This window comes from Castor canadensis, chromosome 5 (assembly GCF_047511655.1).
Source record: "Castor canadensis chromosome 5, mCasCan1.hap1v2, whole genome shotgun sequence".
Classification (NCBI taxonomy): Eukaryota; Metazoa; Chordata; class Mammalia; order Rodentia; family Castoridae; genus Castor; species Castor canadensis.
The window spans coordinates 93,228,451-93,250,199 of record NC_133390.1 but is presented as its reverse complement, the minus strand read 5'-3'; the positions used below and the strand labels follow the sequence as shown (position 1 = coordinate 93,250,199).

The 21,749-nt window shown below is 33.4% G+C and overlaps 1 pseudogene; it reads left to right on the top strand.

The window, feature by feature from the left end:
- Positions 1-4,401: 4,401 nt before the first annotated feature.
- On the top strand, positions 4,402-8,401 carry LOC141423464 (zinc finger CCCH domain-containing protein 14-like; annotated as a pseudogene).
- The last annotated feature ends 13,348 nt before the right edge of the window (positions 8,402-21,749 follow it).

Sequence of the window (21,749 nt, the reverse complement as noted above, 5' to 3'; positions counted from 1 at the left end):
TGGTAGAGTTTAAATAAAAAAGATGTCAGGAAAGTCCTGACTGATGGAAATAGAACACGTTTCTCAAATGTTACAAATTCTATTACCACCCAGAGGAGGAGAAATAAAAGTCAATATTCTACTTTTCCAAAATGCATGTACTGGAATAGTGCCAAGTAATTATGTGGCAACTTTTGACTTGCTTTAAGATGGTTATCAACAGAGGGTTCAAAAGATCAGCAGTTCTGCCACTAGAAATTCAGAGGCCTAATTAAACGTATTTATGTATTCTAAAAATCACTTTAATTTTTAAAGCACTATTAAAAACAAGCTTAAGCATTCGATTCCCAAGCCTCCCTAATTTTGACAGATGTTAAACAGCAACAACCCTGTAAAAAGAACCAAAGAATCTTCAATTGACCTGGATCATTTTCTGCATTAAATGTTTGAATGTCAAAATAATTCCATTAGCTGGTACTGGAAAATGATAATAAAAAGAACAAACTTTCAGTGGGGAATACTATAAATATCTTACATGTACAATATAATGATTATGGATATTTGAATATAAGTTAATTTATTTATAAAGATTTAGATACTTGTCTTGCTTTTCTTTATTTCACATCTTGCTATGAAACTAAGTAATTAAGCAAACAAGAGAACAGCTGACATGTTTTTCAAAACTTTTCGACAGCTGGGCACCAGTGGTTCACACGTATAATCCTAGCTACTCAGGAGGCAGAGATCAGGAAGATCGTGGTTTGAAGCCAGCCCAAGCAAATAGTTCCTGAGACCCTATATTGAAAAAAATCCATCACAAAAAAGGTTGGTGGAATGACTTAAGGTGCAGGTCCTGAGTTCAAGCTCCAGTACCACAAAAAAAAATTTTTTTTACAACATATGTTAAAAAAGTGACTTTCCATGTATTCTGCCAGCAAAATATACTATATTATATAATATTTTACTTTTAGGTCTTTCACTAAACCTTTTCAGAGCAGAGGAAAAATGAATTCACCAAAGCTCTAATTGAAGTTAGGAGTAAAATCTTTTTATCTGCTTTAATTAAATTAGTATTCTCATTTTAAAATAAAAGAAAATAAAACCAGTACAGTTTACCTCTTCATATCTATTAATACCTGCCATAAAAATTTTAAGTATCTCTACATTTTCTACCACAAAGTGTCAGATGGATTTGATATTTTGAATAATTTAATATTAGAAAATTAAGTTGACCTTATGAAGACAAAATGCTGTGAAGATAGTCTGTAATTAATTTATTTGAAAAGATTTTTCATTCAAAAAATGTGTAGTGAATATTTGCTTAGCACAAAGTGTAGGAAGATGAGTCCTGGAAGATAAATAAAACAGATTTTAAATTACAGAAATAGTCCAATGTAGATATAAAAATGAAGAAATATTTGTAATTGAAGTCATGTGATAGAGGTACAGATAATGTGGCAATAGGAGTTTCTGAGCAAGATATAATTTGATGGAGATAGACAAGATATTTATAGCACTTTAAGTAGTTTTGTGCATATTAAGTAGTTTTATAGCTGGGGATTTCCATAGTGAAATACACTATGGGACAAAAAATGATGGAGCCAAATACGGGTTAATGGTTTATCAGAAACAATATTCATTTGTGTTTATTTAAACATGGAAATATCATAATAGTATGATAACATCTCTACTGGGCCCATTAAAACTTAAATTGTTTTAATATTTGTTTTACACACTACTAACAAAATAGGACATCATAACCCTTCTGCTCTAAAGGAAATATGTTCTGAGTGCTGTTGGAAAATAAAATAAAAGTGTGGTCTTTCCTGTAAATATACTCATAAGCATTTTGAAGAAGCAGATTACTGACTTGGTGAGAAAGCTCTTCTGCCATATTATGTAAATAAGCATTTAACAACTTTGTAAATTTCAGGTCAATGGTCCAATAGACCAAAAAGTCTTGGAGATATTACAGTGTATTCTGTTAATACATAGTGAGCATAACAGATTATTGACTTGATTGTTGATACAAAGTAACTATTATGGTTTATCAAGTAATTAAATACCCTATCATAAAAAGTACATTTATAGAATACAATTATAATTTATGAGCAGAATTCAGTGCAATATCCATTCTAAAACTATGTTGGGAGAGGGGAGTAAAAGAGAATGATAAAGGGGTGAACTCAACTGTGATAAATAGTAAGAACATTTGTAAATGTCACAATGTACCCCCAGTACAACAAAAATAAAAATAAAGTGAAAAAAAAATAAAAAGAAAGAAAATGTGAACAAACCTATATTAAAAAAAAATGTGGTTAATTTTTAAATTCTTTTTAGGTACCTCTTCTACTCTTCCCCATGTTTCTTCCATGAATAAATAAACTTGACTGTGACAATTTTACAGACCTTTACAAATTTTTTTGTTTTTGTTTTTGTGTATATTTTTTTGAGGCGACTGTAGTTTGCAAAGCAGGCACTCTACCACTTGAGCCATGCCTGCAGTCAATTTTGTTCTGGCTGTTTTGGAGATGGAGTCTCATGAACTGTTTACCTGGGTTGGGCTCAAACTGTGATCTTCCTGATCTCATCTTCCTAAGTAGCAAGGATTACAGATGTGAGTCACTGGTGCCTGGCTGCAAATTTGTATACAAAATATTCAATATACCACCTAAATGAAGTATGACAAGACTGTCAAACATTTTCAAAGCATTGTGACTTCATTAATTATAATTCAGATAATGATTTTCTATGTATTCCTCTACTATAAAGCAATTTAAAAGATTTTCTTTTGAAGTTGCCTGTAAAAAGCATCTATGTGTGGAAGTTACTAAAGGACTTGAGTACTATTTCCCATATTGGTTGAGAATTTAGCACTCCCTTTTGTTCATGGCATTCATAATTTTACTTCAATTTGCTTTGGTGAGTTTTTAGATTTTTGCTGATAGTTGATACTGAATCTGTTAAAACGGATCTATTTTACTCATTTAGATAAAAATCAGCCATCTAACTTAAAAAATGTTATTTACTAGAAAGCCCAAATTAGATAAAGTAAAATTAAGTTGTACTGTTTTCCTAAAATGTGATTTTAGAATAACATTTCCTATAGCTATCAGTTTTCTTCATATTGTAATTAAAATATTAGTTTTTCAAATAACTATAATTCTAACATTATTCAAATAAAATGTGCTTACATGTAATGTCTAGAACATTTTTTAGTAATATTTCTTATCATTTATAATAATGATGGCAATTATAGAAATCAGTGTGATGAGTCCTTAAAAATCTGAAAGTAGAAGGACCATTTAATTTATGGTGTACAGTGTCGTGGTCATAAGAGGCTAGGAAGGATAGCAGGAAAGAGTATGGAAGGAAGTCAGACACTAGCTACTGAAATGTAGCTATATAGAAAAATGAAATCTATTGCTGTACAGCACAGCAGGGTGACCATGGTGCACAGTGATTTTTTATATATTTTATAAAGAAGTAGAAGAGGGCTGGGTGCATGACTTAAGTGGTAGAATGCCTGCCTAGCAAGCATGAGGCCCTGAGTTCAAATCCCAGTACCTGCAAAAGATTAAAAAAGAAAAGAACTAGAAGAGAAGTGTTTCAAGGCTCCCAATACAAAGAAGTGGTAAAAGTTTAATGAGATAGAAATGCGAATTACTCTGATTTGACCATCACACATGTATACATGTGTTAAATTATCACACTGCACCACAAAAACATATACAATAATTATATGTCAATAAAAATTCCGTGAAAGGAAATACTGACATTTCTGAACTAAAGGAAAATTTAAACACATTTATTAAATGTGTTTCTGAATATTGAAAATTTATATTTCCTTTCATTTATTTCCTTTTTGTTCTTGAACTATAAAATATTTCTTTCAAAGAAATATCTGAATTTTTTTGTCTATTGTTATTTTGAGGAAAAGCTGTAAACCTTATAGAGGTCATGAATTTCTGAGTTCCTTCACATCTGGTTTCCAGATTGCCTTTCCTTCCTAACCCTTTTATAGACCCATCATGTAACCTATGCAGAATCCAACATGGCTTTGTGTATTTAGCCACATGCTGTGCAGATTTTAAATTGGAGCACTTAGTCTATTTATACTTAATATAATTGTTAGTGTATTTGGATTAACTCTATTTATTTGTTAGTTATTTTCTATTTGTTCCAAATATTCACTATTTCTTTTTTACTTTTTAAATTTTTCTTTTGAATTAAGCATTACTTTGCTATTTGTTTTTTCCATTTTGTTCTAGGGAAATATTTTATATTAATTATAATGAAAACCTAAGATATTACAAAATGCTATGCAAATTTATTAAACATTAATAAGTTATACTTTTACCATTTCTCAGACAATGTAATGACCTTAGAACACTTTCAATTGTTTGCACTAGTTTTATGATAATGGTGACATGTGTCATAGAAGACAGACAGAGAGAGCGAGATGGAGAGACAGAGAGGATGGGTAGATAAATTAACAGATAGGTAGGCAGAGAGATTATAGGAAGGAAAATATCATTCCTAGGTCTGCATCTGAGTCCCCTGTACAAAAAAGAAACACTAACAAAAGCAAGTCATATAAATTTAAGTTTTACATTATATGGTAGACCTTATAAAGAAGTGAAGAATCAAAGCAACAGTTAAACCTAATTATTTTTATGCTAGAATTAATGAGGAGTGAGGATCCATGGAGAAATGTGATAAGATAAATAGTATGATCTAAAGGCAATAAAAAGGGATGTTTAACATGCCCTATTGAGATTCTCTTCTATGTCCTGTGTCTTCTGTGATTAGAATGCATTGGAAAGGGTGTAGGAGGGTGAATATGGTGCAAACATTGTGTATACATGTATATAAATGGGAAAAATGAGACCTGTTGAAACTGTTCCAGGAATGGGGAAAGGGGCAATAAAGGAGAATGATGGAGAGGGTAAATTCAATTATGATAGATTGTAAGAACTTTTGTAAATGTCACAATGTACCCCCAGCACAACAACAATAAAAATAAAAATAAAGAATGTACTAGACACAGGGAGGGAGCTTCTCCAGGAGGGTCTGTGAGTAAGAGGGAAAGTCGCTGTGAATTTCTTGCTTCTCCTGATTTCTCAAGCTCCTTCAGCTTAAAATATTCAGTGGCCCACATTTTGAGATAGTGTGTACTGACCCTATCCTGAAACATGCACACATTTAGAAACCAAAAATATTATTGATATAATTTTATTAAATCATTTATTCAGATCCAGCCATATATTTAATATTTCTTTTGTTTTTCATCTTTAACTACTTCTTCCTGCTTTTAATCTGTGATGAGTTTTCTTTAGGGTAAATGGTTTTCTACAGTATTTATTCAAATAGTATTAATTCAAATCTCCTGATGAAACTTTTTTCCATTCTTTGTTTATCTTAACATGTAGAATGTCATTATTCAATTATGGGTAAAGTATACACAGCTATACAAACTTATGTATATTTTTAAATATTTCTTACCTCATATAAATGTTGACAGCTATAGTTTCTTACTTCATTGTATAATGTTATTAATTGTATACATAGAATAATGATTCACATAATACTACAATCCAAAGAATATTTCTACTCAATTGTTTTCTTAATTATTGAAAGCAATTTATTTTCTTCAAGATGGATAGTCTTTTCAGAAAATTTATTCTTTCAATGGCAAGATTTAAATTTTGAGACTATTAAGTAAATTTTCTGTAAAATTTACAATATTCTCAGACGTTATATTTGGGAAAAAGAGTTTTAAAAACTTCATCTTAGGCCAGGAATGGTGGCTCAAACCTATAATCCTAGCTACGTTGCAGGTTGCTATCAGGAGGTTTGAGGCCAACCCAGGGGAAAAAAATTTGCAAGACCTCATCTTAACCAATGACTGGGCACAGTGGAGTGTGCCTGGCATCCCAGCCAATGGTGAAGGACAAATAATAAGTTGGAAGTCCAGGCCAGTCCAGACATAAGGTGAGATCCTATCTGAGAAATGACCAAGGCAAGAAGGACTGGGAACATGGCTCAAGTGGTAGAGTGAACCTAATAAGCACAAAGTCCGGAGTTCAACCCCTTGTATTGAACAAAAAAAGTCATCTCACTTTATGCCTATATTGGGTCTGGACTGTGATCCTCTATTTGTGTTTCTCTGAGTAGCTTGCATGACAGGTGTGCACTACCACACTCAGCCTTTGGCTGAGCTGGGGTCTTGTGAATATTTTGTCTAAGTTGTCTTCAAACTGCACTCCTCCCAATTTCCACCTCCCAAGTAGCTAGGATTTTAGGTTTGAGACACTGCACCTGGCCTTTGGATTATTTTAAAATTAAATAATTTACTTTCTATTTAAACCATCTAATGTTAATATTTTTTTAAAAAATGGTATATGATTTGATACAAAATCATCTTTCTTGAGTCCAATCATTAATAGTTATTGCTTCACTTTTCTAGATGCATAAAATCTTAGAAGATAAAATTGATCATATGCATTTCCAAAGAACAAAAATTATTTAATCTAAATGAAAAAAATCATACTTCATGTGTGTATATATATATATATATATATGTATGTATATTTTACAGTTTACTTATATTCTAAAGTTACAGGTAGTAAATGATAATGTCATTCAAGGTATTTTTAATAATAAATATATTGAACAGAATTTGAGGATACTTTTTCAGCAAAATTGAGTTTTCTGGTTTTCACGTGGTCACCAATTCCAAATGCACCATTCAATGCATGTAGGTTATTCACCAAATTTGGGAAATTAAAAGCTGGAACCTCATTTTCACTGAAAAAATGCTTCCAGTGTTTTAATGACTTTCTTCTGAAAAGGTTTATTGCAAAATCATTTTTAAAGGCATGGCCAAATTATTAAATAATGGTTTAAGACTTGCAATATATAATAAATAAGAAAACCATTAGATCAAGATCACCAGACTATTCACTCTAAACTCCATAGAGCTCATTCTCTATTCGCCATATATTTCAGGTACAGAAACCAATGCATATGCACGTTTTCCATCAACCTTGCCAACCAACAGCCTTACAACACCCCATACCTCAGATTACAGCTTAGAGTCAACAATATGTCTGTCACAAGTGGAGTATCCTAGATGAATTAATCTATGCATGGTTTCTTGTTAGTGAATATAATGCATGCTGTCTTAAAAATAAGTGTTAAGTTATCATGTTTGGAAAAAGTCTGGAAAAGACAGGCAGGCAGTCACTGGTGATCTATCAAATTTATCTAACTATTATAGTGAGAGTTCTAAGTAATGCATCTATTCTTAGACATCATAGGCATAACACATGAGTGAAACTATTAGTAGATGTTGATAGTTTAACAAGTCCATCCAGGACTGTTTTAAATGTAGCTACTACTGAATATTTATCCACATATAATTGAAATATAAATAATTTTATTTGAGAGTATACCAGTTAGAAATATTCAGGACATAATGAAACTCACCAAATCCTGGAAAAGAGGGAAAATAAAAATATAATGGAGAGTATGAACTTGTTCAAAGTACTGTACACACATATCGATTATCAGAATGAAATCCCCTCATATGATTAATGTGCTAATTCAAAAATAAAATAAAATTTAAAAAAATACATTGAAACAGTAGTGGCAGCAAACCAAGAGTCAGGGATGAAGACTGCAGCTATCCTTCAGCTACTTTTGGGACACTTTATGCAGACACTAAATCTTGTGCAACCAGATAAACCTGCAAGTCCCAAATTTATGGTGACATTGGATGGTGTTCCCATTCCCCAAAGATACATGCAAGATCAAGAGGAGGACATGTGCTGTGAAGGAATGAAACCCATAAACAAAACTGCAGCCTCAAACAGGGGACTCAGAGATCTCCTCCACCCACAGCAGTTGCAGTTGATGAACAGACAGCTTGAGGGCCCAGATGGTAGCTTTACCAAGGCTGAGATGAGTGAGCTGAGCCTGGCACAGAAACCAGAAAAGCTTTTGAAGCACTGCAAGTACTGGTCTGCTTATAAAAATTGGGATGAGTATGTATACCACCATTCCATTGTATCTTGCAAAGCCTTCCTCAATTGTAAGTTTGCTGAAAAATGTTTGCTCGCTCATCTAAATTGTAAATATGATGCCAAGTGCACTAAACCAGATTGTCCCTTTTCTCATATGAGAGTAGAAGAATTCCAGTATTGCCTCCAAAACCAGCAATTAAAGCACCAGAGCCATCCCCTAGTGGTCAGCTCTGCTGCTACTTCAGTTTGTAAGAAAACGGAATGTCCCTTTTATTACCCAAAACATTATAGATTTAATACAGTGTACCAGACCTGACTGCACATTTTATCATCCCACCACTACTCTATCACCAAGACATGCCTTGAAATGGATTCAACCACAAACCAGTGAATGACATGCATCCTACCTGGCAGAAGATCATGCAGTGTGAAAGCTTCAATCCACCAATGAAAGATATTCTACAGACTTGTCAAATCTTTGAAATTTGGAATATATTGCATTGATAATATGAAGTTTTTGGCTATCTGAAGTATCTAATTTTTCAAGTTTGTAAGTTTATTTAGTAGTTTTAGCATTGATTTTTTGCTGTTATTTTTGTTGCTGTTTTGTTACTACGAAAAAGACAATTTAAGGAAAAGCTAAATTCTACTAAAACATTTGAGGCATGTTTGTACACTGCTGTGGAAGAGTCAGAATTTATAACGTAACATCATTGTAAGTGACAGTACTGAAGTTGAGGGCCACACAGCTGTAGTGAGGCCAGTGTCCTGAAAACTTTCAGTTTTCTCAAAGATGAAACATGTTTTAATCCACCATGGAAACAGGTGTGGCCAAAAGTACTGAGGCAGCTCAATGTAGTCTTTCAAATCTGCTTCCTAATTTATAGGTGACTTTACTTTGGGAAGCTTCTCGGTTTGAGTGCTACCTTGGTAAATGGTCGTAGGCCCCTTGGCTTCTGCTGGAGTGCAGAGGAAGGGAGGGTGAAAACATGTAGAATGAGAGGTGCCAGAATTATCAGCAATTCCTTAAGATGTTTTCATTTGCTTTTTAAAGAATTTGTGGGGGACAACATTATCACAAAATCATACAAAAAGTTTTACAAGTATATCAGAAAACCCTCTTTAAACTCACAAGATTAGAAATATACATATATATACCTACATTCTGAAAAAATAACACTCTCAGCACATGCCACAGAAAATATACTTAGTTATTACTGAAGAGAACTTTTGAAATGAAAAAAATTAGATTTAAGTAGAATATTTTAAATGACAGAACCATATAATCAGAAATCAGATGGGTAAACTTCAGAATAGGACAATACTTGGCCTACTGTATTAATTATGGGGTTTTTGTGTGTATGTTTTAATTGTTAAGGCAAACAAAGTCAAGTGTTCTAGACTTAAATAACAAATGGATAATTGATTTCAAAGATGTGATATACAGTAGTGTTTTTCAAAGAGCTTAAGAGGTGGTTAGTAAAGAGTGAATTAATGCAAAAGGGATAATAAAGACTCAAATGTTCAGGACCAAATTAAACTTATACTGTAAAAAACCATCTCCAGAACAGCTGGGCATGATGGGACACATCTATAATCCCAACTACTTAGGAGGTGGAGGTAGAATGGTCAAGAGGTCAAAGCCAGGCAGGACAAAATTAGGGCAAAAAACGAAAGGGCTGGGACACAGCTCAAATAGGAGGCCCTTGGTTCAATTCCCAGTACCACAATATATACATACATACATCTATATATATATGTATATAGATGTATGCATGTGTGTATATATATATATTTTTTTTTTCCAAGATAATAAGAAACAGGATGGGATTACAAAACAGATATAAGTTTGTTTCTTTTGGAAACTTGGGATACACGTTTTTCTACCTCAATAGTGACATTTAAATGTCATATCATGAGTAGTATTTGACTCATTTTGTAAAACCACACATCTTTCAACTTAATTTTTTAATTTTTTTTGGTCACTGAGCTTTTTTAGGGTTTATCACTGCTGTGAAACCAAATGAAAAAATAATCTACTTTTACAACCTGTATTGTTATGATAATCCTAGTATCCATACAATTGATATATTCTCTTAAGGTAGGAAATGTCCTTTACTATCCTTCACAGGCCAGAAGCCCATGGGACAAGATGGAACCAATGGAGGGAGTAGCAATGAAGGAGCAGGAGGCTCCTCCCATGCTTGTGAAGCCATGCTGTGGAAGGTGGTCCTTTCTAGTTACCCTGAAATATTCTAAGTTGATGTGGTAATCTTCATTCATTTTCCTCAGAAAATAGCTTTCTTTTTCCTTTCCATTTTTTTTTTATTGTTGTGCTGGAGATACATTGTGACATTTACAAAAGTTCTTACAATATATCATAGCTGAATTCACCCCCACCATCATTCTTCTTTATCTCCCATTCCTGGAATAGTTTCAACAGGTCAGAAAACAGTTTTCAAAATAAGCAGTTAACAAATGAATAAATAAGGGTTAGAAGTTTTTCTCCATGGTACCTATCTCCATAACTTTTACTCTGATATATGTATGTGTGTGTATATGCATATACACACATATATTTTTATTTTTGTTAGCATTGTTGCACTGGGGATACTTTGTGATTATATTTTATATTTATGCAAATACAACTATTTGTGTGAATGAATTTTAATGCAAAGGCAGAGTCTGAATGATTGTGGCAAGGCAAATATCACCAGCACTGAGGTGGAAACCAATCCTTATTTATGTGATATACACAGTTTTTTTTCCTCAATATGCATTCTAAAGAGAAAGACACTATTCTTCCACACTTTAGATTCTCAAAACACTTTTTTAAAAAGCAGAGTAGCTTCAGGTCTTCTTGTTTTCTGCTCAGGTGAAGATATTATAATTTTTAAATGGAATACTACTTTATCATGAAAAGAATATAGGGATGTCAGATTAATAAAATCACAGAGTGATGACAACTTGTCATAAAGTTATTATAGCATCTCTTGAAGCCTGTGTGCTTTTAGAATGTAACTCTTTACCAGATTCCCTTAACTGGACAGAAAAGCATCTCCCAAATTTTTATGGTAAGAATGTTTGTTTTTCTCCCTACGTGATTGAAATTTTAACACTTACCATGATGGCATTAGGAGGTGATACCTTTGGGAGTTGATTGGTCATAAGAGTGGAGATTTCGTGATTGGGATTAGTGCCTAGAGAGCTAATATGCTCCTTCTACCATGTGAAGACACAGAGAGAATGAATCAGCAAGAAGGCACTAACCAGACACTGAATCTCCTGGCACCTTGATCTTGTCCTTTCCAGACTCAAGAAAAACAAATTTCTGTTGTTCACAAACTATCCACTCTATAACATTTGCTATAGCAGTCCAAAAGTACTAGACAGAAATTGTACCAATTTGGTACAATTGGTACCAAATTTGGCACAGAATTGGTATCAAGAAGAGGTACCAATTAATAGATGCCTGAAAAAGAAGGGTTGCATAATAGATGCCTAAAAATATAAAAGCAGCCTTGGAACTGGGTAATGGATAGAGACTGGATGAATTTGAAGGTGAATTCTAGATGAAGCCTACATTGCAATGAACTGACCATTACTGACAATTTTGGTGAGGGCTGAAAAGGAGAGGAGGGGAGCTATAGATCAATCTCTTAAAGAGACTACCTTAATAATTATAAGCTGAATGTTCCAAGAAATATGGATGGTAAGTAGCCATTCTGAGAAAGTCTTGATGGAAATGAGGACCTGGTTACTAGACAATAGCAAGGGTGAAAAGATAATCTTTGCTAAAAAGTAGCAAATAATTTGGTTGAATTGTATTTTTTTGCTAGTATTTCATTGAAGACAGAACTTGAAACAGGATATTCGCCTAGGAAATTTCCAAGCAAAGTTTTAAAGAGTGGCCTGGATTTTCTTGATGGTTTGTAGTAAAATATAAGTAAAAGGAAATGATTTAAAGATACAATTGTTAATCAAAAAGAAGCAAAGCTTAAAATGTTAGAAATTAGCCTACTAACAATAGGAAACAAAAAGTAAAAGGGAAAACTTGCTCCAGAATTAAGGCTAAGTGACAGCTTGGTAAGGAGATTAATATCAACTAACCATCTCAATGAGAGCTACATGTTATTCACAATGAAACTGGGAGATTAATCTAGCCATTAAGACAGAAATCAGTATTCTGGTCCAAAAGTATGGATCAATGACCTGGAAGGCAATTAGGGAAATATCAGGGATACTAATTCCATCATAGGTTCACAGTACAAAAGCCATAGTTAATTCAGGGCCACAGCACAGTGGCCCCATTAAGTCAATACCAATCAAAGTTATAAGGACCAGCCTTCCCCTGCATCCTAGAGAAGCAGAGCCATCTGTTTGTGATTCCAGCCCAGGAGAGCTGCAGCATGTTCCTACAAAGCCAAGTAGGTACGGCAATGGCCTAGTAGGACTGGGAGATGAGACCTTGCCCCAGTGGGCCTGCAGGGGAGAGCATCAAGCCAAAGAAGATGGCTCGATTATTGAACTTTAATGATATAGACTTGCTCAAGACTTGTCACTCCTTTCTTCTTTCCTTTCCCTCCCTTTTGGAATGTAAATGCCTGTCCTGTGCTGATCCCATCACAATATTTTGGAAACACATAGCTTGTTTGATTTCACAGGTTTATATCAGAAAAAGAACACACTTCAGGATGAATCACATCTTGATTCTCACCTACATCTGATTTAGATATTTTGATGAGACTCTGGATATTAGACTTTTGAGTTGATGCTAGAATGAATTAAGGTTTGTGAAACTATTGGAATGAAATGCATGTTTTATTTGTAAAAAGAACATGAATTTTGAGGGACTGGAAGAAAATACTGATATGGTCTGAATGTATGCATGCCTACAAAACTCATACATTGAAATCCTAACACTCAGGAGAAGGAATTAGTAAATGAGGCCTTGGGGAGTTGAAGAGATCATGAACCCTTATGAGTGTGATTAATGTTCTTGTAAAATAAATCTCACAAAGCAAGCTTACTATTTTTACCATGTGAAGTCATAACAATAAAGCACCATGTAGGACTCATAAAACAAGCCCTCTCCAGACACTAAATCTTCCAATGTCTTGAACTTGGACTTCCCAGTATCCAGAACTATGAGAAGAATATTTGTTACTGTTTATAAGCTAGCTACTCAGTCTACGGTATTTTGCTCTAGCAATCCCAATGACTAAGACACAGACATTGATCTAGCATCTTTATAAATTCAAAATGCCATTAATTAAATCTAGAGAAAGAACTATGCCTCAAAAGGTTGTGAGTGTGGTTTTGCCATATATAATTTCTGGCTATAAGCACAGTTATATGAGAAATGTGGAATGTTTGAAAGAGCTACACTAACCAAAGTCCCACCATATTAGTCTGTAAGAGGTCTAAGCTGTTCAAATGTCAAGTCTCCTGTATAGAAACAAGCCCAGGGAAGAAATTCTGTTACCAAGAAATATCAGTTATTCATATTTGACTAAGGAAGACAATAGTAAAAGAAGGTTTTATTAGAAGCTGAAGCAAAGAACTGTAACAAACAGTTGACAGAGGAGTTACTTTCAGGACATGAAAGAGGGAGTAAGAGAAAATGGCAATATTTGTCTGGAAGAATTCCCCAATTACTTTTATACAGTTTTTACTGTGTACCTCTCATATTGACCCTTTTACATTCACAAGTCTCAATATCAAGAGAAATTTTAAATGGTCTCAAATTTCAGGTCTTATGACATGGTGGGAAGAAATTTTGGAAGTTCTGGGAACAGATGAATATATTTTACATGGAGAATGAATGAGAATAACTAAACTAACAGGTAGATTTCAATAGATTGCAAAAATTTCCCTACTTCTTTACCCTTTCTTGTATTCATGAAATGTCATGTAACATTTTAGTGATCTTCCATGTGACTTATAAATGGCCATGTGATTGTCTGACCAATATTAACAAATATGATAGAAGCAGAAAGTGGAAAAGCACTGGCTTGTACTCTTGTTCTTCATGTCTGTTTTCACCATGAGAAGATGATTTTCCTCCTGCAGTGAAGTGAGAGTATGGAGTAGAATTAACCAAGTTGGCCTATATACTCAATTGATCTACAGATGCTTGAGTCCCCAGACCCTCACATCAGCTGAGACCAAAATGTTAATAAATAACAACCAAGAAACACTACCCTAAATCTTTGTCCTTTATACTCATGAGCTTAGTAAATTATTATTGTGTGCCACTAAAGTATTGTGGTTGTCACACAGTATTATGACCACAGATCACTGATGCTGAGCAGAATTTTTCAGATTTGGAGGCATATATAAGGTTCTACAAATCTAACTAGTGGGAAGGAGAACTGGGAATAAATCAATATATAGTGCTTTTACACATGTAAAAAATCTCCTCAAATCATTTCTAAGATGTTGTTAAAATATTTATTTATTAGATGTTCTAGAGGTAGCCAAATTATGGGTTTCATTTTTCTTTTGAAAGTGAATTCCCTTAGTTAATTTAATTTTCACATTCTCTCTTGTCTTCTTATTTCATCTTCTAGCATAATATAAGAAAAAAGAGCATTGGGAAAATTCAATAGAAGTCTTATCTATCCTCTTCTTTAGAAATTATGCATTTGATTTTGTTTAAAGACACTTAATGTGTTATAAATTTAGTAACTTCTATATTTGATATAAGAAAATAAGAAATGCTTCCTTGAATCTCCAGGGTTCCTATCTTCATATAGGGCATTTGTATTTTATTTAAAAAAACAAGTCCAGGATGTAGTGGCATTGGCATTAATGGTAGTGACACGAATACATTGTAACTAAAGTCTCATTATACAGAATACTAACAAACACATTTAGTAATTAAGACCTTCCATGCCATTGAAATAAGATATTCACTATCAGTTATTCTTAATATCTTGCATTAAAATCAGCTGGATAATTTATACTCAGAATTTCCAAAATTCCCAATTTATTTGGCTCAGATGTAACTTAGTGATAGATGTTTTAAAAACAGATCTTCCTAGATGATTCTAACAAGCAGCCAAAGGTAGAGAAAAAGTATTGCTAATGTTTTTATCTATAAGTTAAAATTCCTTGATGTCTCACAAAAAGTTTGACTATGAATATTCTGGCAATTCATAGCAATACAACACTGCTATATCCTCAGCACATATAATATTATTTTGCAAGTAATGAGTGATCAATTAATATTTATTGAGTTAAGAAAAAGCATGAATGTGACACACTTACACTCAATCTTGAGATGGGGTAATTATTCTGTCTATGATAATATTTCACAAAATAATACCTAAACTGTGTTTCATGAGTTTGTAAATCACGTTTTTTGTGTTGCTTTACTCTAATTATTTTCATCCTTAGTGCATAACAGTATTACCTGGAGGCTTGTTAAAACACACATTGCAAGGCCCCAACTCCAGAGGTTCTGATTCTATAAGTCAGGGTGAACATAGAAACTTGTATTCTAACAAGTTCCCAGGGGACGCTGATGTTGCTGGTATGGATCCTTTAAATTACATATGCAACCCCCTGTTTTTAAAGTCAATGTAGCTGATTTAAAGACCTTCTTAATGGTCAAACACATGCTGCTGTCTGATAAACTGGCAGATTTCTCTGTGGGAGTTGGAATGTCCGGGCTCTTGCTGGTAGTATCCTTTGTTTCTAACCCAGAAGTTTCATGTCTTCTGTGAGGATTCATGAAATTGTGAATTTGCAAGTTGGGAGTATTCTCTGGTTATTCACAAGTCTTGACAATAGTGGTTAAAATATAAGTTAATTTCAGGGCTTTACTTCTTTACAGCATGATGGACAAACAATTTTTCTGGCATACTGTAACAAAGACAGTGAAAAGATCTATAGCATTTTTATTCAGAAGCCCTGAATGGTTTCTTTTTCACAAAGCCTCAAATTTAGTTTAGGTAGAATTTTTACAGTTCATAATTCCTAAAAGAAACAACAACAACAAAAAAGAAAATTAATGTGTGAGTCAGGTCCCAGTCAAACCAGAAGAACCCTGCTGTGTCTGACATTTTTTAGAGCCTAAATATTCATTCATTTTTAGATCTTATTCTATAAACAAACAACAAAAACAGATCAAAATGGCTTACACAATCTCACCAAACAGAATGGCATATCCAGGATAGTTTATGGCTGGTTTTTGAGATAAACTCAGCACACCATGTGAGGATTATTATCTATCAAACATTTGAAGAGGGCTGGTGTTATTTCGTTTTGAAGTAAACAAACCATGTGAAGCTAAAACAATGATCAGACTCATTGCTCCTCTTTTCCTAAACTCTCATAGTACATTGTAATGAAAAATAAAACAAACATCTTACATTTTTTTTTGTACTTCAATCTTCATATTCTTCTCATTAGCCATTCATAGCAGCCAGATTGATCAGCAGGAAATGCTGTAGCTGACAAATAAAAATAGTCAGGCATATTTTCTCCATTATTCCCTCACTAATCCCACCCCCTTTCGTCTTCTTCATGATCCATGAGCTGAGCATGAGAGAAACGGGAGAAGAAGGTTGTTAACTTCTTGTGGTGTGGTGTTGCTGATGTCAAGAAAATTAACTGCGTATGTCTCACAATGACTCTAATGGTTTTCATCTAAAAGTGTAAGCTGTTTATTCTTGGAATTTTGACTGTCTCTCATAAAGACAATGCTTTGATGTGAGAAACTTAGAATGTTGAATTTATAGCATACATTTATTTTCATTCTGAATGAATCTTTCAAAAGAACCCCTATTTTTTCACTTGCAGCTGCTGTTATTCTGATAGGCAGCAAAAATAAAAACAAAGTCATTCAATAAATTAAATGTAAATTTCTGATCTACCAAATTTAACCTACAATTTTAAAGTCTTCTCTTACCTTCTACTTGACTTGGTAGTTTACAAATATTGGCTTTGTTTTTTAACTAAAATTTAACTGGCATTCACCACTCAATGTTCTTTGTTCATCTAAAAATTAAAGGGAAATGCACGTGTCTTTTTCTCTCTCTAAAATACATATTTTTTTGTTCAAACAGGAATAAATTCAAAGTATATTTGGAGATACTAGAAAAGTTCACACACATTTCCTTTTGGTTTGGTGTTTGGAAGAAAGACAATCAATATCTTCAGTTCATGTTTCTGTTTTCAGGGATAGGCGAGGAATAGATGTCATGTGGCCAAAGCACCAACTGGTCTTTCACCTCAATATTTTCCACCTCCCCTTTAATCATAAATTCTCTTTTACCTTAAACTACCTACTTTACTTTTACTTAGCATGTTATTTCTAAAACTCCTTTTTCTAGTTTTTAAATGCTTTAATTGGAGTTACCTAGGCATGTAACTTAGAACTGTTTCTTGAAATTTTTCTTCTGTATTTTGCATAAGAACAAAGAAAACTTACAGGAAAATGAGCTTCTATCTATAAGAAGTAGGGGGGAGGCAATCCTAGATTTTTCTGCCTTACTGTTCATGCTATGAGGCAACTGTTACAACATGTCCACCAATATGGTTATGTCAGTTCACATTCTTAATGATTCTGAGGTATAGGCTGATGAATGTTCTACAGTAAAAAGTTTACTTCCTTTATAAAAAAATCATTGCCAGGCAAGATAAGAACTAAGACTCTACAGAAAGGGCCATCTATCCACATCTGGCCTTCAAATTGACTACAGAAAGAGGTGCTACCAGCCAACAAGGCAGGAAAGGGAAGGTCTGTTTGTCAAAATTCAGAGCACAATATATTTGGAGTATCTATAATTTATTCATATATTTAAAACAGAAAACCAAAGGATATTAAGCCAGGATTGAGGTTTTAATAATGAAATAAAAGTTATAAATCTGAATTATACTCAAATATCAAAGTGTTATTATAACCATAAGTAAATATTAGTGTCTAAAGATTTTGTTAGAACAAGGTAATATATTAATAGAAATGTATAAAAATAGGAGCTAATGCATGTTTTTGTCTACTATTTGCTATCTACCCAATTATGTATGTTGTTATGTTAGATGTGACATTAAAAAAAAATAAGTTATTTTCATTGTAGTGAAATACACATAACATAAAATTTATATTTTAATCATTTTAAATGTGTAGTTCAGTAGTATAAACACATTCCTAATATAGTACAATAATCATAAGTCTTTCATCTTATAAAACTGAGACTCCATACCCACTAAACAATAACTCCCCATTTTCTACTGTCACTCCTGGGAGCCACCATTCTACTTCCTATCTCTATGATTTTGACTGCTTACTCTAAGTATCTTGCATAAGTGTCATCATACAGTATTTGTCTTTCTGTGCTTGTTTTATTTCATTTAGCATAATCTCTTCAAGATTCATACATGTGGTAGGATGTGTCAGAATTTCTTTCCTTTTTGAGGATGAAAAAATTCTATGTATATACCACATTTTGGTTATTGATTCATTCATCTGTCGACTGACACGTGAGTTGCTTGTACATGTTAGCTATTGTGCATAGTGCTTCTATAAACTCAGTTGTACACATTGGACTGACAAAGTGGCTCAAGTTGTAGAGCACCTAGCAAATGTGAGGCCCTAAGTTTAAATCCCAGTACTACCAAAAAAACCAAAAAATCTTGCCTATATAGTCACCTTATCTCCTTGAGAATCTGATTTTAGAAGTGGAACTTTTACACCATATGGTAATTCTATTTTTAATTTTTTGTGGAGCTGATACTCACAAACTAGTGTGTGGTGCTGTGGAAATTAAAATTTTTTTTCCTTGACACTGAAGTCTGTTTTCTTAATGATTCGTAAGTATATTTGCATATCCGTAGGTATGTATGAGATAGACTTCCTGTACGAATTATAAATTGTATAGCTATTCTGACATGTGAAATACTTCTCAGGAGTAGTAAAAATATAATCATAACAGATTTTGCTTCATTATTTGTTGCTTCTCAAGGAGATGTGGCTGTCATTGATTGAAGCTAAGTGTGCTACTGGGTAACATGCTAGTAGTGCTCTTGCAAGGCTCATCAGAAAGACAGAACTGGCCCTCTTATTTTAAAGGCAGCATTCCCTACGTCCAGAAACCCTGCCACTTTTCTATTTTATATCATACTGCTTCATTTTCTACATAGCTCTCAGTACTATGCAAAATTATTGTGTGCATCGAGTTATGTTTTATTCTCTGTGTGCCTTCTTAGCATGTAAGCACCATGAAAGCAGAATCCTCCTGGTTTAGAACAATGATGGAAACAATAAGAACCATTCGACAAATATTTGTGGAATGAATAGATAAGAGCAAGAATGGGTAAAAAATAAGAACCATAAGTAAGTAGCTGTAAAGAAGTCCATATATGGAAGTGAAGAAGGTAAGGAATCATTTCTAGAGACCCCTTAGCTATATGTTAACTTTTTTCAGTTTGAGAAACTAACTCACTAGTATTAAAAAAGGAAAAATAAAAACAATTGTAAATATAAGTTGTGAACGCTATTTGAAATAAAGGCAGTGATACCATTAAATAACTACTAGGGACTAAGGTCAGCTTTTTTAGAAGGTTTTGAAAGGTAACCCACGAGACAAGTCACTGAGAAAAATGCTAAGTTGAAATTGACTAAATTGTGTCAAAAATATTTGCAATGTGAAAAAATACCTGAGAATTTCTAGCTACTAAAACTCAATAGCATACAAAGATATTTTCGACCAAAAGTAAATCTGGATTTTTCTGAAAACGTAGTAATTCATTTTTAAATACCAAGAAAAAATTTGAAAAATTTGGCAAATTGGAAGAATATTTGCAAGAATAAATGAAATATGGAACTTTTTTTTTCTTTTTTTTTAAGGGACACTAGTCTCATGCTTCAACAGGTTGTGGGCTACCTTCCTGGAAAGTGTGACTAGGATGTGAGAGAGATTCCTTCCAGGATGGGGAGCAAAACATTCATTAACCTTTTACTCAGTTGGGCTGAAACATATGAGAGTATTATTCAACCTTGAAATACCTACAGTCTGTGGCTTATGGTTTTCAAATATTAGACAGAAACTGAAGGGCATGGAGTCCAGGTGGTGTTTTCATACATTTTCCCTATTTAAAGGTCATACCTTGGAAGAGAAAAGAGGATATGAGAAAAGAACAGCTGGTTGCTTAAATGACATCAAAGAACAGGATTTGGGTTTTTGAGCTATTATACTAAAATCACTAAAGCCTGCAGAGATGAAGTATAACACATGGGTCCAGCAGTTTATTTTTTTTCTTTTCTTTCTTTATTTTTTTATTGTTTTATTATTCATATGTGCATACAAGGCTTGGGTCATTTCTCCCCCCTGCCCCCACCCCCTCCCTTACCACCCACTCTGCCCCCTCCCTCTCCCCCCACCCCCTCGCTACCCAGCAGAAACAAAAACACATGGGTCCAAAGAGAATGTATTTTCTAGGATATTACTGACATAATCAAAATGATTCTTAAATATCAACAGAATAGTGGATCTCATGAGAAAAGAGCAATAATAAACAATATGGCAGGTATCAAATAAAAATGTAGAAAGGTGAACCAATGACATTGATATCCTCTATTTTCAAGGAAAAACCAGTAGGCTTATTCAGAATGTAATTTAATGTCTTTTTTTTTTTTTTGGCAGTACTTGGGTACTTGAACTCAAGACTTCAGACTTCTTAGGCAAGTAATGTACCACTCGAGCCATACATCCATATCCAACTTAATGTCTTTACATTTCTCTATAACAATGCTGAGATTAAGGAAAATAAGATTAGTACAAAATCTCAACATGAAGACAGCCAATATAAAATGGAGCATGCATCTAAATTACTATATGAATTTTTTTTACCATGATTAGGAATAACAATCCTAATAAAAAGAGAAGAATAAAGTTTTATACGAAGATTATATATAATTATTTGTAAATTCAATTAAAGGGAAGGCCCTTGGTTAGGGAAAAAGATAACAAAGATATTTTGTTTTGAAAATGAGGTACATGTAATTTATCAACCACAATGATTTCCTATTGAAGATTAGATATAAAATCAGCAAAGCTGCATGATGTCTTAGTCCTGTGATTTACCTAGGAATTCCAGTTAGGAAGCTCAATACAGGATAAATTTCTCAAATTATCTTGCCTTGATAATAATTTTCTCTTTCAAATATTTTAGAAAGAAACTAGATCTTTTATGCATATCTAATACTATCTCATGTGGGAAAATTAAGAAAGAGGTATTGTAAGTGATAATAGAATTTTTGAAAAGTTTCTTCTGTCTTCTAAATGTCTATAATTGGCACAGATCAAAATGTGGTTGGTATTATAAGGATTTGGAAGCTAGAATCCAACTTTAGGGAGAGGGGAGAAAGCATGATTTTGTGATCCAGATCTCCATAGCAGTGGCCCACATCTGTAGGCAATTTTCCCCCAGGAGACATTTGGCAATGTCTGAATACATTTTTTATTGTCATGACCTCAAGATGCTACTGGCTTGTGGTAGATAGAGGCCAGGGATGCTGCTGAACATCTTGCAATGCACAGTACTGGTTCTACAAAAAAAGTTGTGGAACAAAATCTCAATAAAGTAAAGTTGAAAGCCCTGCTATACTTAACAGAACTCCATGAATATGTGACATAATAAAATATAAATAAATAAACCACAAAATATTATAATGAGAAGAAAGAGGTATATTTCAATGAAAATTCATGACTGCATGAAAAACTCCCTGTTGTGTTT